Genomic DNA, 14,080 nt, shown 5'->3' on the forward strand with positions numbered 1-14,080 from the left:
CAAAGTTATTGCTGTTAGAACTTTTACTTATTGTTCATTGATGCAAAGCCTTTATCATCATGGTGAGCGCTCTAGGGAAATGTTGTAAGCTCAGGCGGCACTACTGATATTGGTTCTAGTATTGAAAGGCGTACACACGTTTCCAAAGTTTAACAATATAAGGCTACGTGTAATGCTCCCAGGAATGCTCTCTGATAAGATGCAAATATTTGCAAAAACTTGAAAGCAAGAGGGACGTTTCTTTACTTCCAAAATAAAATGTTCACAATAAAAATCCAACTAGGAAAAAAATGTTTTGCCAATCTACTGTGAAATATTAGGTACCATGTCTTTGAGCATCATTTAGTAAAGCGTGTTGATACATGCTAATGTTTCCAAAATATAGTCATATTGGAAAATCAGTGTAACCAGTTGTAAGAAAGTGCCCACAGGTACCCAGGGCACTGTAACCAGGGAAGACATCTAGGGTTGCAACGCTTATTGTGCCACCCTTAGAGGTCCTGTACCATTACACTCACACACACAGCCTTTGCATGCTGCGTGTTTTGGTGCAGAACAAAGTGAAGAGTCGACATGACACACATCCCTGTGTGCCATGCCTACAACCCACTATTCTGGCATAGATCAGCAACCCCTCTAGCTGGGTGCACTGTCCCAGTGGAAAGGGTACAGGTGCATGAGCCCTAGACCCCTAGTGCCTACGCCAATCCTTAGACATTGTAAGTGCAGTAATGCCATTAAGAGTATTTGGTGCTGGGAGTTTGTCATCACGAACCCCACAGTACCATAATGGCTTTAATGAAACCCGAGAAGTTTGGTATCAAACTTCTCAGCACATTAAACCCACGATGAAGCCAGTGTGGGATTTAATGTGAGATGCCCCCTGAAAAATGACTTAACACTAGTGCCCAGGCTGAGTGGCTACTCCCCATCTGCCACCAGCAGACATGATTCTAGACCCCTGGGTCAAGAACCTGCTGCTCTCGGGGGTCTGAAACAATGCACATCCTTGGACGAGGTGCCAGAGCCTCCTCCCCAAGGATGGGCAGTGTCCACGAAGGGGAAGCCTCAAAGGCTAGGCCTTCTGCTGGTTTCAGCAACTGGTCCCTATTGGTTCTGACCCTCACTTTGGGCAGGAGAACCGGCGGGAAAACCAAGTGAGGAATGGAGGTCAACCCACCTTTACCAACCCCACCTCTCTGGTGGGGGAGGCGAGGTGAAGCACAACTCTCAGTCCCCACCATCTTCTAGATGGAGGAACCAGCCAACCAGAGTGAGGCATATGCACCCCTCCCACAGGAGAGTGGCATAATATGGGGTGTACCCACTCCAAGGAAGGGAGCCATTGGTCCCAAACTTTACTTACCTGTAACAACCCTAAATCTAGTATTTAGGGGCACTCCCGAACCTGGTCTCCTCAGACAAGCAACGACAAGAAGAAAAGAATTAGAAGGACAGAACAGGCATGCCGATACTAGGAAGAAGAGGACGCCCACTGACTTGGCCCCAGCCCTACCGGCCTGTCCCCACCTCGAACCTGCAGAAGCGAAACTCCGGTGTGTCCTGCAGCCAGTAACCTCAAGAACCCCGAGGACCTGCCCTGCCTTCCAAATAAAAGACTGTCTTCCGCAAACACTGGATTTGTTCACCAACAGGCTCTGGCTCAGGCCAAATCCGCGTGTCTGCACCACTCTGCAAATGTCTAACACGGTCGAGTTCAAGTGGCTCCGAGAAGGTCTCCGGCGATTCTGACCCGAGAGGTGGTGATCTCGGACCTGCCTCGAAACTCCCAGCGAATGTCAGAGATTGCGGATCTGGAGGGCACCAGAGTCCTTTGAGTTGCTTTACTCAGGAGTTCTGGACTTCATCAAAGGGCAAGCAGTCCTTCTAGGGGTTGTGGAGGTCGCTGACTGCAGGACAGGCATTGTTTCTTTGCTGTATCCTCTAGCGCTGCAGACAGGCCCGTTAGGGCTGGGGCCAAGTCAGCAGGCATTGATAGTCTTTTTTGCACGGCATATTCTTCCCTCTTCTTAGGTCTGCAGGAAATAGTTTTCAGGGACTGGGGGAGCCATCTAAATTCTAGATATAGGGCCGTTTTGAGAGAGTGACAGGTAGGGCAATGGGCACATTACCTGGGGTGTATACACCCTCAATTATGCCACCCTCCTGTGGGAGGGGGCATAGTTCTAGCCCTGATTAGAGGATTCCCCCAATCTTCAAGAAAGCGGGGACTGAAAGATGGGCTTTACCTCGCCTCCTACACATTAGGGTGGAGTTGGCAGAGGTGAGCACACCACCTATTCTTCCTAATTTTTCCTGCCGGTTTTCCGGCCCAAAGTGGGGATCTAGGCCAGGGCCTGCCATCTGCTGCTAGCAGCAGACGCTGGGAGTCGCATTACAAAGGCGCCAGGCCTTTGAAGCTCCCCTCTAGAGCACTGTGCACATCCTGGGGAATAAGGTGTGACTCACAACACAAGGAGGGAGGTACCCTAGGAACCAATGAGGGACCGGGTTAACAAGTATAGGAAAACAAGCAAAACGTCCCTAAACATTGGGGGTATACCCTAAGTCGTACGATAGCTTCACCAAGATGACTTGGGGGCTATCAACGACTTAACAGAGAAAATCTTTTTAGAATCAACATACATACAATACCTAAATAGAGGCTAACAGTCAGTGTAGGAACTCAGTGTACAATTCACAACATTAATTTAAAAAACTATAATCTTCGCCATTATTTAAAATCAACAGTTTATTGTTTAAAATTTATAACATAATACAGTCTAACAATACATAAAAAAAATTTTTACAATCAGATACAAATTTAAAAAACCAAAAGTCGACGCGGCGTTTCGGTGACTTGTATCGATGGTAACACCTTTTTCAGGACGGGGTTTTTTTTTTAAAAATCTCTCAAACTTTGAGGGATTCTGACCATATGGGATCTCTTGAGGGTGCAGTTTTTTTCACTCATTAATCTGCCTCTCATAGATTTTTCTTCATTAGATGGAATTTAGCGATACTTATTCCACCTGGACTTAAAATTCATATATGCGGTCAGTGCTGTATCAGGGGTGATCACCGTATGTCTTTTCAACTTTACAGCTTCCTCATGAGGAAGCTGTATCAGGACCAGGTGACAGGGAGGCCGCTGTTCGAACAGAAGCGTTATTCCTAAAATAACGGAGGAATAGGACGCAAGCCGGTAGAAGGAAACAAATATATACGAAAGCCTCTATCTACAAAAAGACAAGCTGGAAATCAACCCACATTATACATAAAAGAAACATGTTTTAAAGTTGAAAAGACATACGGTGGTCACCCCTGATACAGCACTGACCGCATATATGAATTTTAAGTCCAGGTGGAATAAGTATCGCTAAATTCCATCTAATGAAGAAAAATCTATGAGAGGCAGATTAATGAGTGAAAAAAACTGCACCCTCAAGAGATCCCATATGGTCAGAATCCCTCAAAAAGTTTGAGAGATTTTAAAAAAAAAACCCCGTCCTGAAGAAGGTGTTACCATCGATACAAGACACCGAAACGCAGCGCCGACTTTTGGTTTTTTAAATTTGTATCTGATTGTAAAAAAAATTTTTTATGTATTGTTAGACTGTATTATGTTATAAATTTTAAACAATAAACTGTTGATTTTAAATAATGGCGAAGATTATAGTTTTTTAAATTAATGTTGTGAATTGTACACAGAGTTCCTACACTGACTGTTAGCCTCTATTTAGGTATTGTATATATGTTGATTCTAAAAAGATAATTTTCTCTGTTAAGTCGTTGATAGCCCCCAAGTCATCTTGGTGAAGCTATCGTACGACTTAGGGTATACCCCCAAGGAATAAGGTGTGACAACTCTGCCCAGGATATGCTTTATTACTGGTCCCAAACAGCTGGGGCATTCGCCTAGGGGTCCTAAAACATGTCTGGTGGTAGCAGAGTGCATAACACCAGTCTGTGACCACTGGGAGAAGTTAGCCTGGCATATGATGTCCACTAGTTCTAGTGGGTACCTTGCACCAGTCTAATCGACCCTTATTGATGGTGGTTGTAAAGTCAACCTTATATCCTAGGGGTAGCAGTGGCGAGCAGTCTTCAGGCTAAGACTTCAGAGAGGGAATTAAGCTAGTTTTACCAATTATAATCTCTTGAGTACCAAATGAAAGCACACCACACAAGGTATATATCAAATATATATGTATTTATTCTAAAGACAACCGCTCTACACTCTTTATGAGGTCAGAGGTAAAAGTGCAATACAAGGAACTTAACTAGCATACGATAAGTTGCACAGCATACGTTTTGCCCTAGGGGCCTCACAAACCATATACTAAAATAGTGGTATAAGAACCACGTCTGGGATAGAAAGCAGGTCTGGGGAATCGCTGGGGCTTCTAGGAACAACCAAAGGTTAGGATGTAGGAGGGTATAAACAAAAGACAAAAGAGGAGTATCACCAAAAAAGAACCTGGAGAGGTTCTGAATGGGATGTCAAAGAAGGAAGCAAAAGGGTATTGTCCTTTTGTTTAGAAGCATGTATACTATTTGTTTGTGATTGTTTCCTTTTCCTTTAACAGGTTTCTCTACTTTTTCTCACCCATTTGGGTTTGAGACAGCCTGCTGCACAATTTTGCAGCAAGTTTTTAGAATAAAGGTCTGGGTACACGTTAGTGTGTGTACACCAACCATTTTCCTATTTTGGTCCGGATGAAAACCTGGGATTACCGTTTACAGGTTGAAACATGTAGACCCATTTTTTTATACACACACATAGATACTACTGGTCATTATCACCTATCAGTATCTACACTTTGTTTTTACCATTGTCCAGTAGCTTTTGAATAAAAAAAATTCTATAAGTCATACCAGGACAATTTTTAACATTATTTTTGCTTGCACTCCAAACCCAAACACCAGCTCCACTGTAGTCAGGTGTTGCAGCACACCCGGATGGCACTCGGCCATCTGGGTGGACACCGATGATAGGTCACCAACCAGGTTGGTGAGTGAGGGGTTTCTAAACAAAAGGACAATACCCTTTTGCTTCCTTCTTTGACATCCCATTCAGAACCTCTCCAGGTTCTTTTTTGGTGATTCTCCTCTTTTGTTTATACCATATTTCAGTCCTGGGGACAAGGAGTACCTTCCACTCACTACGGTGAAGAATCCCTCACTCTCTCTTTTGTTGCTACGTAGGATGTAGGAGGCCCGTGGGAGATGCGTGCAGTGTCTAAACACAGCCACAGTTTACCATTGACTTTCTATGGGAAACGAATACAATTTAAGGACACTTCCGGATGGACTACGATGGAGCCCTTTTAAACTAGGACACTTCGAGAGTTAAGACCCACGGGAGCACCGGAGTGTGTTACCTCACCCAGTGAAGCCGGGTGCATAGGTGCCTTTTGGTGTCGGGTTTCGTCGTCGTTTTCAATGGAGAGCTGCAAAGAAGTGCTGCATGTGACCAGAGGAAAAATGTCCGGGAGGATTCAAGGGTGGATCGAAGATCTGAAGAACCTGAAAGCAGAAGGGACAGAGTCTGGGTCACTTGCCAGTGTCCAGGATGGCGATGGAAAGCTGCCAGCCAATGTCGGTGATTTCAGGTGAAAAGGTGAAGCTGGTCTCTTCAGCCACGAGGTCCAGGAGGTGTTGACGACGAACAGGGGCTGGATTCGAGCTGTCCCACGAATGATCTAGTTGGCTGCGGTGTCGGTATCTGGATTGGACCCAACAAGCCTTGGCAAACGCAACCCACGCAGGATGTCGAGATTGGCTTTGGTGCAGACCAGCAAGGTCTGTGGCGCTTCTCTTTTGCAGGGAAGCTGGAGCAACCAGGAAAGCAAGTTTGATTCAAGATTGGTCTCATTAGGGGCTCACTAGCCAACGGGCCAGGAACGGCGAAGACGCGTTGAGTAGAAATGCACAAAATGGGGTCACGGGACACTCGTGGAGTGGGGGCCTCTGAGCTTCGGTGCAAATGGTGCTCGGGCTGGGGCTTCAAGCACCCCAATGCACAACTTCGGGAGACCTCAGGAAGTAGATGCAGCTTGCAAATGCAGGATGTCCAGGAGTTCCGGTCCCAAGTCTCTCGTGTCCGCCGCGGGTTTCAGCTTTGCTGTGAGCGAAGGTCGGGGTCAGAGATGTTCGGAAGCCCGTGTCCTGTGTCGTAGATTCTTCAGGATCCGGCGGGAGCCTCGAAAATGCAGACCGGCAAAGTTGCTGTTGGTGCCTGTTTGAATAGGGTGGTCACTCCTTGACCACAAGGGAGATGTCTTCCGTCATCCAGTCGAAATGGAATGTTGAAGGTCCAGGATATATGTTTCAGAGTTTTGTCCAGGGTAATCTAAAGTCCTATTGACTGGGTTCCTATACTTATACCAAGTTTAGGGGTTGGACTAACTCTAGGGTACCACCTATGGGAGGACCTGTGGAGGGGGTGGTTACACCCCTTCCCTTTTGTCCAGTTTCGCGCCAGAGCTGGGGCAGAGTGCCCCAGCAACCGGTTTGAACTGGGAAATGCATGGAGCACCTAGTGTGCCCCAGGCAGTGTCTGGAAAGCATTCACTGAATGCAACCCTCCCTGCCCCAATATCAAATTTGATTCCTGCACAATGAACTTTAACTGAAGTTCAAGTTCAGTAATTTGTATAGCGCACTACTCACCCGGAGGGTCTCAAGGCGCTTGAGGGAGGGTGGATGCGTTATTTATCGAATAGCCAGGTTTTTAACTGCTTTCTGAAAGAGAGGTGGTTCTGTGTGAGGCGGAGGTGAGTGGGGAGAGAGTTCCAGGTCTTGGCCGCTAAGTAGGAAAAAGATCTTTCTCCCATGGTGGATCTATTAATGCGTGGAATTGCGGTGAGGGCTTGATTGGATGAACGTAGTTGGCGGGTGGGTGTGTAGAAGGATAGTAGTTTGTTGAGGCATTCGGGTCCTAGTTCGTAGAGGGCCTTGTGTGCGTGGGTTAGGAGGCGAAACTTTATTCTCTTGTTGACGGGAAGCCAGTGGAGGTCTTTCAGGTGACCGGAGATGTGATCTTGCCGGGGGATGTCCAGTATGAGTCTGGCTGAGGCGTTTTGGATGCGTTGGAGTTTTTTCTGTAGTTTGGCTGTGGTTCCGGCGTAGAGGGTGTTTCCGTAATCTAGTCGGCTAGTGACTAGTGCGTGGGTGACTGCCTTTCTTGTTTCGGTGGAGATCCAGCGGAAGATTTTTTTGAGCATGCGCAGGATGTTGAAGCACGATGATGAGACGGCGTTGACTTGTCTGGTTATCGATAGGGAGGAGTCAAGGATGAAGCCCAGGTTACGTGCATGGTCCGTAGGAATGGGTGCGGTTCCCAGGGCCGGTGGCCACCATGAGATGTCCCAGGAAGAGCCTGTCTGGGGAGGTGCCAGCACCTCCCTGGGCAGGAAACCTATTGTCCAGGCCTCCCCTGCCAGAGTTTCGTCCAGCAGCAGGAGGGCAGACTCATGTCTGTGGCAGTAGCATCCATTTTGTGATGCTGAGGCTGTTTAACTTTAACCGGGTAAACCAGTAACTACAGGTCTTCTCCCTCTAGAAGGGTGGAATGCTACCCCCGCCGCCAGAACTGGCGGGGGGTAGTATTCCAACGTGTTTGACACCTTACACAAAGCCAAACCAAAGTTAGCATTAACCGCGAGGATTACAATGCACTTAAGAGTATATGGTATTGCTATATCATAGAACAGCTATAAGGAGATGGTTCCGAAAGCTGCAGAGGGGCTCAGCTCATGCTAGGACACCCTCTCACATAAAACCAAGCACTCTACCGAGGTCTATAGGTTGGTAGATATAGGGATACTATATCTAAGTAAGGGGTGATTACACCACCTTACCCAGGCTGTGCGAACAGACCTGTGGTGTCAGTTTGGAAGGCAGACCAGGGCTGACACAATACATGCTGCAGTCCCTGATAGGCCTAGGGTGCACCTATGCCCTGGGTACCTATGGTACACTATACAGGGGCTCACAAGGGTGACCCAGTAACCAATCTGGTCTGAACCTAAAGTACATGGAGTCCATTTTATAGAGAAAGCAGATAGACTGGGGCCCTAAATAGCAGGGTCCCAGTCCTACTATGTAAAAAAACAGCAAAACACCAGGCAAAAAGTGGGGGTGACCATATAGTCAGATAGCCACCTTCCTACACAACCACCCCCCCCCCCCTCTCCCAACAAAAGGAGATAAGGTTAGCCTTGCCCAGGCAAGCCTATATTGACTAAGTGGCCTTACAAGGAAGTACCTGCACTAGCATGGTTACCCCCTGTCTTGTGGTCCACTAAGCAGTCCCTCACCCTAAGGGTATCAGAGGGTCTCCAACATAGGGAATTACTACCTGTGGGGTGTTTTGGCAAAGTAAAAGGCTGGTGTTGGGATGGAGTACTGAAGTGAGGCTCCACTAAGGTTGGGCTCAGCTTCCTCCAATTACCATCCACCATATATGCCTTTCTTTCCATGACCTAGTTGCACTGTGCTCTCAGGGTCAATCTCAAGCGGCCTACAGCTGGGGGTTTATTTATTTATTTATTTTTAGAGTTTTATATAGCGCGAACTTGAACCGATTAGGTTATCAGAGCGCTTTACATAGCACCAGTTCTGTTACATGTTATCAAGCATTTTACATGGAATCAGTTACAAATACATAAAGAACACATTACTTTTTGTTCTAATAAATAGGGTATCACTTCACACGAGGGAAGGTATACACCTGGCTTTACTCCGACAGTCACACAGGCAACTAGTCGTTAAAGCTATCTCTCTAGACACAGGGAGGGGATACACTTGGATACAATCTACAAATCACATAGGATCCTAGTCATTAGAGTTATCTTCAATCTACACAGGAGGGATATGACTGGGAATACTCTAAGGGTCACATAGGAGTGGTAGAGAGTATAAAGGTCCACGGCACACACTAGCGATAAGAGTCAACTAAATACACATAGGAAGGGATATGACTGGTTAAACTCTAATAGACGCATAGGGGTGGTATATGGTGTAGGGACTTCAGCGAATACCAAAGCTTAGCATTGTTGCAATAGGTCAAAGATGTAATCACAGCATAGAGGAATGGTGGGTGGGATGCAAGGTATGGAGGGAGGGCTAGAGTCCAGCGAGAACTGTCCGAGGAACAGCAGCAAAGTGTCATTCAGGGTAGCACGCAAGTCGAGCAGTCCCGGAGGGAAGGTGGGAACCCAGGGGGGAGATGATGAAAGAAGTCCAGGAGAGAAGGTGGAAGGCCAGGTGGGGGACGAGGTTAGAAGCCAGCCGCAGGTGCGTCGCCATCCTGGAGAGCCTGCGGTCATCCGGCTCGGTGGGCGCGAGAGTGCGCAGGGTGGTGGGGGTGTTGGTGCGGTCACGCGTTGGCCATGGGGCGCTGCCCAGGCATGTTAAGAGCAGTGGTGGCCATCCTCGCTCTGCGGTCACTGGCGGCCGCCATCCAAGGTCCAGGCGAGTTGCAAGGAGGGTGGTGCGAGGGGGAGCCGTTGCAGCACTATGTTAGCGGGAGGCTAACATAGGCGAGGCGGGAGGCGCTAGGAATCAGCGAGCAGCTAGCGATCCTACCTCCCGGGTTGTTGTCGTCGGGTGGTAGATCAAACGTCCGGCAGATCGCAGAGGCCGATGCAAGCGAGGGTCACCGCCAGGGATCCCTGAAGAGGGCTCACCCCCGCAGGCAAGAGCCACAGAGAGAGCCTGCGGGGTCGCCCCTGGGAGAGGCAGCAAGCGCTGGGGCCAGATGGTCAAGCAAAGGCGCCGATCGTTAGCTGGGAGTCACACCGGGCCGCCATTTTAGGGTCAATTACTATGCTAATGCCACATTTACTCACATTTGATTCTATAATAAGGACTAAAGCAATTCAAAAGGTTTATATAAAGAAGTCGCTACACACCTGGATAGTGAACAATCGTACAGGTAGGTCACATCTGTGGAGAATACTTAATCATTTGATGGCTCGTATCATTTAATCACATTCGCATATTGAGCAGTTTTGGGTGTCTAACCCTCCCATGCTGATGCTGCAGAAGATGCTCTGGAGTGGCAACACGATCAGGAGACAGGACTAATGCCCAGAAGTTCCAGGTACCACACTCTGATGGCCCCATCTGGAGCCACTAGGATGACTTGGCCCGTCGCTCCTGATCTTCATATGAACTTGGGGCATGACAGGCAAAGGCAGGAAGGCGTACAGGAGTCTTGAGCTCCAATGTGCAAAACTTTTGAAAGGTGCATTCTCAACAGTGGCAAAAAGAGTTAGCAAAGGTTCTCTTTATTGTCGGAAAACGCCGTGTGCAACTCCGGATGCAGATCCCATTCGTGAAGCACCAGCTGAGATTGCCTGCCCTAAAAGTATGGACGCAGGTTTGTGCTGGAGACCAGAGTCCTCTAATCACTACCTCCACAACGCAGCAGATGGAGAGTGTTAGACTTCGCCCTTTTGGCAGGTTCACCCCTGAGCTTTTTGCCTTGAGCTCTGACATGATGGTAGTGATTTTTGGCCTCTGCGCAGTTTAGCACTGTGGCCCAGTATAAAGTGTGTGTGCTGAGATTGGCCTGCCCTCCCATAGGAATGCTTGGGGGATATGTGTGTCCATGGTAATTCCTGATATGAGAGGAGTGCAGGGGCAAGTTTAGTATGTGCACACTCGTGAGAATAAATGCTGCGCAATGGTGTGCGCAGATGTATAGTGGAGAAGTTCCACTTTTAGAAGTTGGCATTTCTGTGTGCAGTATGTCTGCCTGCCTGATGTGAATTGCCTGTCTGGCTTGTGATGGACAGGTGCTGGATGATGTGGGTGGCTCCAGGAGCCAGTATGGGTCTGTCCCGTGGTGAATAGGGAGATCTGATGGTGGGAGGAAGGAGTTGCACCTGGGACCTGAATAGGGCTGTGCCTTCCCTCCACAATGCAGGCTTCACCTCCTGTGGTGTGTCTGATGTCCCTGGCCTGTCCTATGAATAGAAGAGAGGAGCTGAGCAATACAAAGTGCTCAACAGCTCCCCTGAACCAGTTGTATCTGGTTCCTCCCATGCCCTACACTAATGCTGTTTAAAAGAGGGGGCTGTGACCCCCTGAAAATGTTCTGCTTTTGGATACTGACAGAGGGGGGCATGCTGCTGGTGGGGCCCAAAAGGGACCACCATGGGGGCTGCCTTCCTGCTGGAGGGCTCTGTGTGCTGACCACTGGACCCTACATTGCCCCCCTTGATGCCCCCAGAACTTGTTGGACCTTTTATCTTTTTCCTTGATCTACCAAGGACTTTGAGCTTTGCTCCTAGCGCCCTGTGAGCGCTTTATTTCTAGTCCTACAGAGCGCTTTGTGGTCCTGAGGAGGAGCGCTTTATTTTGCTTTTAATTTGATTTGCTGATGGAGAGCGTGGGCCTCGCAGCGCCGAGCTGCCTCTCGCCAGGAGCGAATCATCAGCGTAGTGATTCCCCCAAATTTGCTGGGACCTTGCGGGTGACCTCCCCGCTTATTTGTTTATATTCCACTGCGGGTGCCCACCCTGCTCATTTGATTCCCAACGCGGGTGCCCACCCCGCTTCACCATTCATTTAACTCTCAAGGGAGCCTACCCCTCATTTGCCCCAAACAGAAATCACTGCCATGCCCGTGGGGCCGAACCGGAAGTCAGGCGCCCCTTGCCCGGGTTGAGGGCGGAGCCTGCGGCAGCCTGGAACCTCGCTGGCTCCACACTAGAAGTCCCGGCCCGAGACGAGGGACCAGGTGAAGCATGGCACGTGAGGAAGGTGTCCCTTTGGGTTGGACCACTGGAGGGACAAGGCAGGTTTAGTACCACTGGGTCCCAGGTTTGCCTTAGTCCAACAGAGTCCAGCTAGGGGAGGTCCCTACACAAGGGTAAGGGGGGTCCATCAGAGTGTTGAGGAATTTGCACCTGGCTAGGGCTACTAGACTGGGTGCCCCTAATCTGCTGATTGGGGGGTTCCTCTGGACAGGGGGCACTTTGGAGTCCACTGACCTCCCTGACCTCTGCAGCCCTGGGCTGACTCAGGCAGGGTAGAGAGGGGCAGGGTACCTGCTCCAGACGTGGTCCCACCTTGGAAGGGTCCACTGACATCAGGGACTCTGCCAGGCCAGGCCTGACATCCTTTGGGGCAGTTCCTTCACAAGGGGTAGGGTCAGTTCCCTGAGGAGGCTGACCCTCACCTAAAGTCTGATGGGAGTGAGACTTTTCATCCTCCCCAATGCTCTCTGTCCGAGTGGAGTGATCCATAGTTAGTTTCAGGCTTCACAACACTAAAATCTGTCTGGGTTTGGGCTGTGGCCATCACAGCCCTGCAAACCTTTTCAGGAAGGCCTACCATTTTGGAATGTGTTTCTTTTTCGATCTCAGCCCAAGCTGAGATTTCAAGATAATTGCCTTGTAAACAATCTACAGGCAAGTTTGTAGATACTGCCACTCTCTTTGGGCCAGTGACATCTCCCCAGCTGAGATTTATTACTGCCAAGGCATGATCTGACCTGACTCCATGAATATTGGTCACCTGGTATGTGAACCCAGGTAAAAGCTGTTCTGGGGGTACTAGTTTCTCTGTCACCATGGTGATACTAGCCCCTGTGTCCCTGTAGGCCACAGCTGTCTGACCATTGATTTGGGGCTCCTGTCTGTACTTGCCCAATGTATTGGGACAAGCAGTGAAGCTGGCAAACCCCATGCCACCATCAAAGACTAGAGTTGCTGTTGTAGGGGACCTTGTTAGGCCAGAGTCCACCTTAGTTCCCCAAGAAAACCCAAATAAATGTTTGGGGGGCACTCCACAACCTGGGGGATTACTACTAGTAGTAACAGGAGGTGTTGGAGTATTACTTGGGGGATGTTTTCCTTATTGGTGGCTTTTGGGGAACTGTTGTCAGTTTTCCAGTGGCCACATTGCTTACATACATGGCAATAAGGTTTCTTAACAGTAGAGGAAGGAGTTTGGAACCCACCCCCCGTCAGAGAATTTTTGGGGCCCTGTTGTGGATTTATGTTTAGATTTATCCCCACCTTTCTCTTGCGGTTTGGTAGAGTCTTTCTTCTGGTCACCACCCTGATTTCTGGGCCTTACCCTTGTTCTGACCCATTTGTCTGCCTTCTTTCCCAATTCTTGGGGAGAGGTCAGATCAGAGTCCACCAGGTGCTGGTGTAGAAGCTGGTTTTGAAAATTATTAAGGATCTGCTCCCTCATAATTAAATTATACAATCCTGTAAAGTCTTGTATCTTGCTGACCAGTAACCAGCCCCTCTGGTACCAACCAATCATGTGTTCACAGAAACCACCATGGTGCTGTGGAACTCGAGTTGTCGAATTTCCAGCCCATGTATTCTCAATAGCTTCCCTGGCCCGTACAATATCAAAGATTAGACTTAAATATTGTAGAGGCAAATCTGCTCACACAGATATGCCCACACCTGTGATATAGTGCACCCTGCCTTAGGGTGCACTATATCAAGGCCGGAGAGGGCTGACTTACCTATACCTTAGCAGTGCTAGTTGGCATGGCACACAGGCAGTGTGGAATGTCAACCTTGTCGTTTTGTCTGCACCCGGGCATGCATGCTGCAGTGGCTGTCTGCATGCCCTAGGTGAAGGGTCCTTGGGGACCCTATTCAGTCCCAATGTCATAGGTACCCAGGTACCATTTACTAGGAATTTACAGTGGGCCTGAAGGGCCAATTGTGGAACCGTTGTAGGGAAAAAGCACTGGCACAGAGGACCTGGTTGGCAGTGACTTTATGCGCTACAATCGAAACCACATCAATTTTCAGGCAAAAAGTTGGTGGCTAAACATGTGAATAGAGGCACTTTCTCACACCGATCCTCGCCCTGTCCACCTGTGTCTAACACCTGCAAGTAAGCTGGAGGGGAAACTACCTGGGGAACTAGTCAGACCGTGGCCTCTTAGATGAGGAGGCAGCTTTTGGGCATCTGTGATTTTTTTTTGTGAAAGATTAAACATGCTGCTTCTCTTTGCAGTTTCCAGAAACTTTACAATATCCATTTACAGCATCAAATCTCAGAAACACTGAACAGCAAAAAGTCAGTAAAC

General features: G+C 48.7%; 1 protein-coding gene across 4 annotated transcripts in view; it reads right to left on the reverse strand.

The window, feature by feature from the left end:
* NUP214 (nucleoporin 214) overlaps nt 1-14,080 on the reverse strand; it is a 438,399-nt gene that overhangs the window by 337,285 nt on the left and 87,034 nt on the right. The gene's annotated exons all lie outside the window — the stretch shown is intronic.

The sequence above is a fragment of the Lissotriton vulgaris genome, chromosome 5 (genome assembly GCF_964263255.1).
Source record: "Lissotriton vulgaris chromosome 5, aLisVul1.2, whole genome shotgun sequence".
NCBI classification, from domain to species: Eukaryota; Metazoa; Chordata; class Amphibia; order Caudata; family Salamandridae; genus Lissotriton; species Lissotriton vulgaris.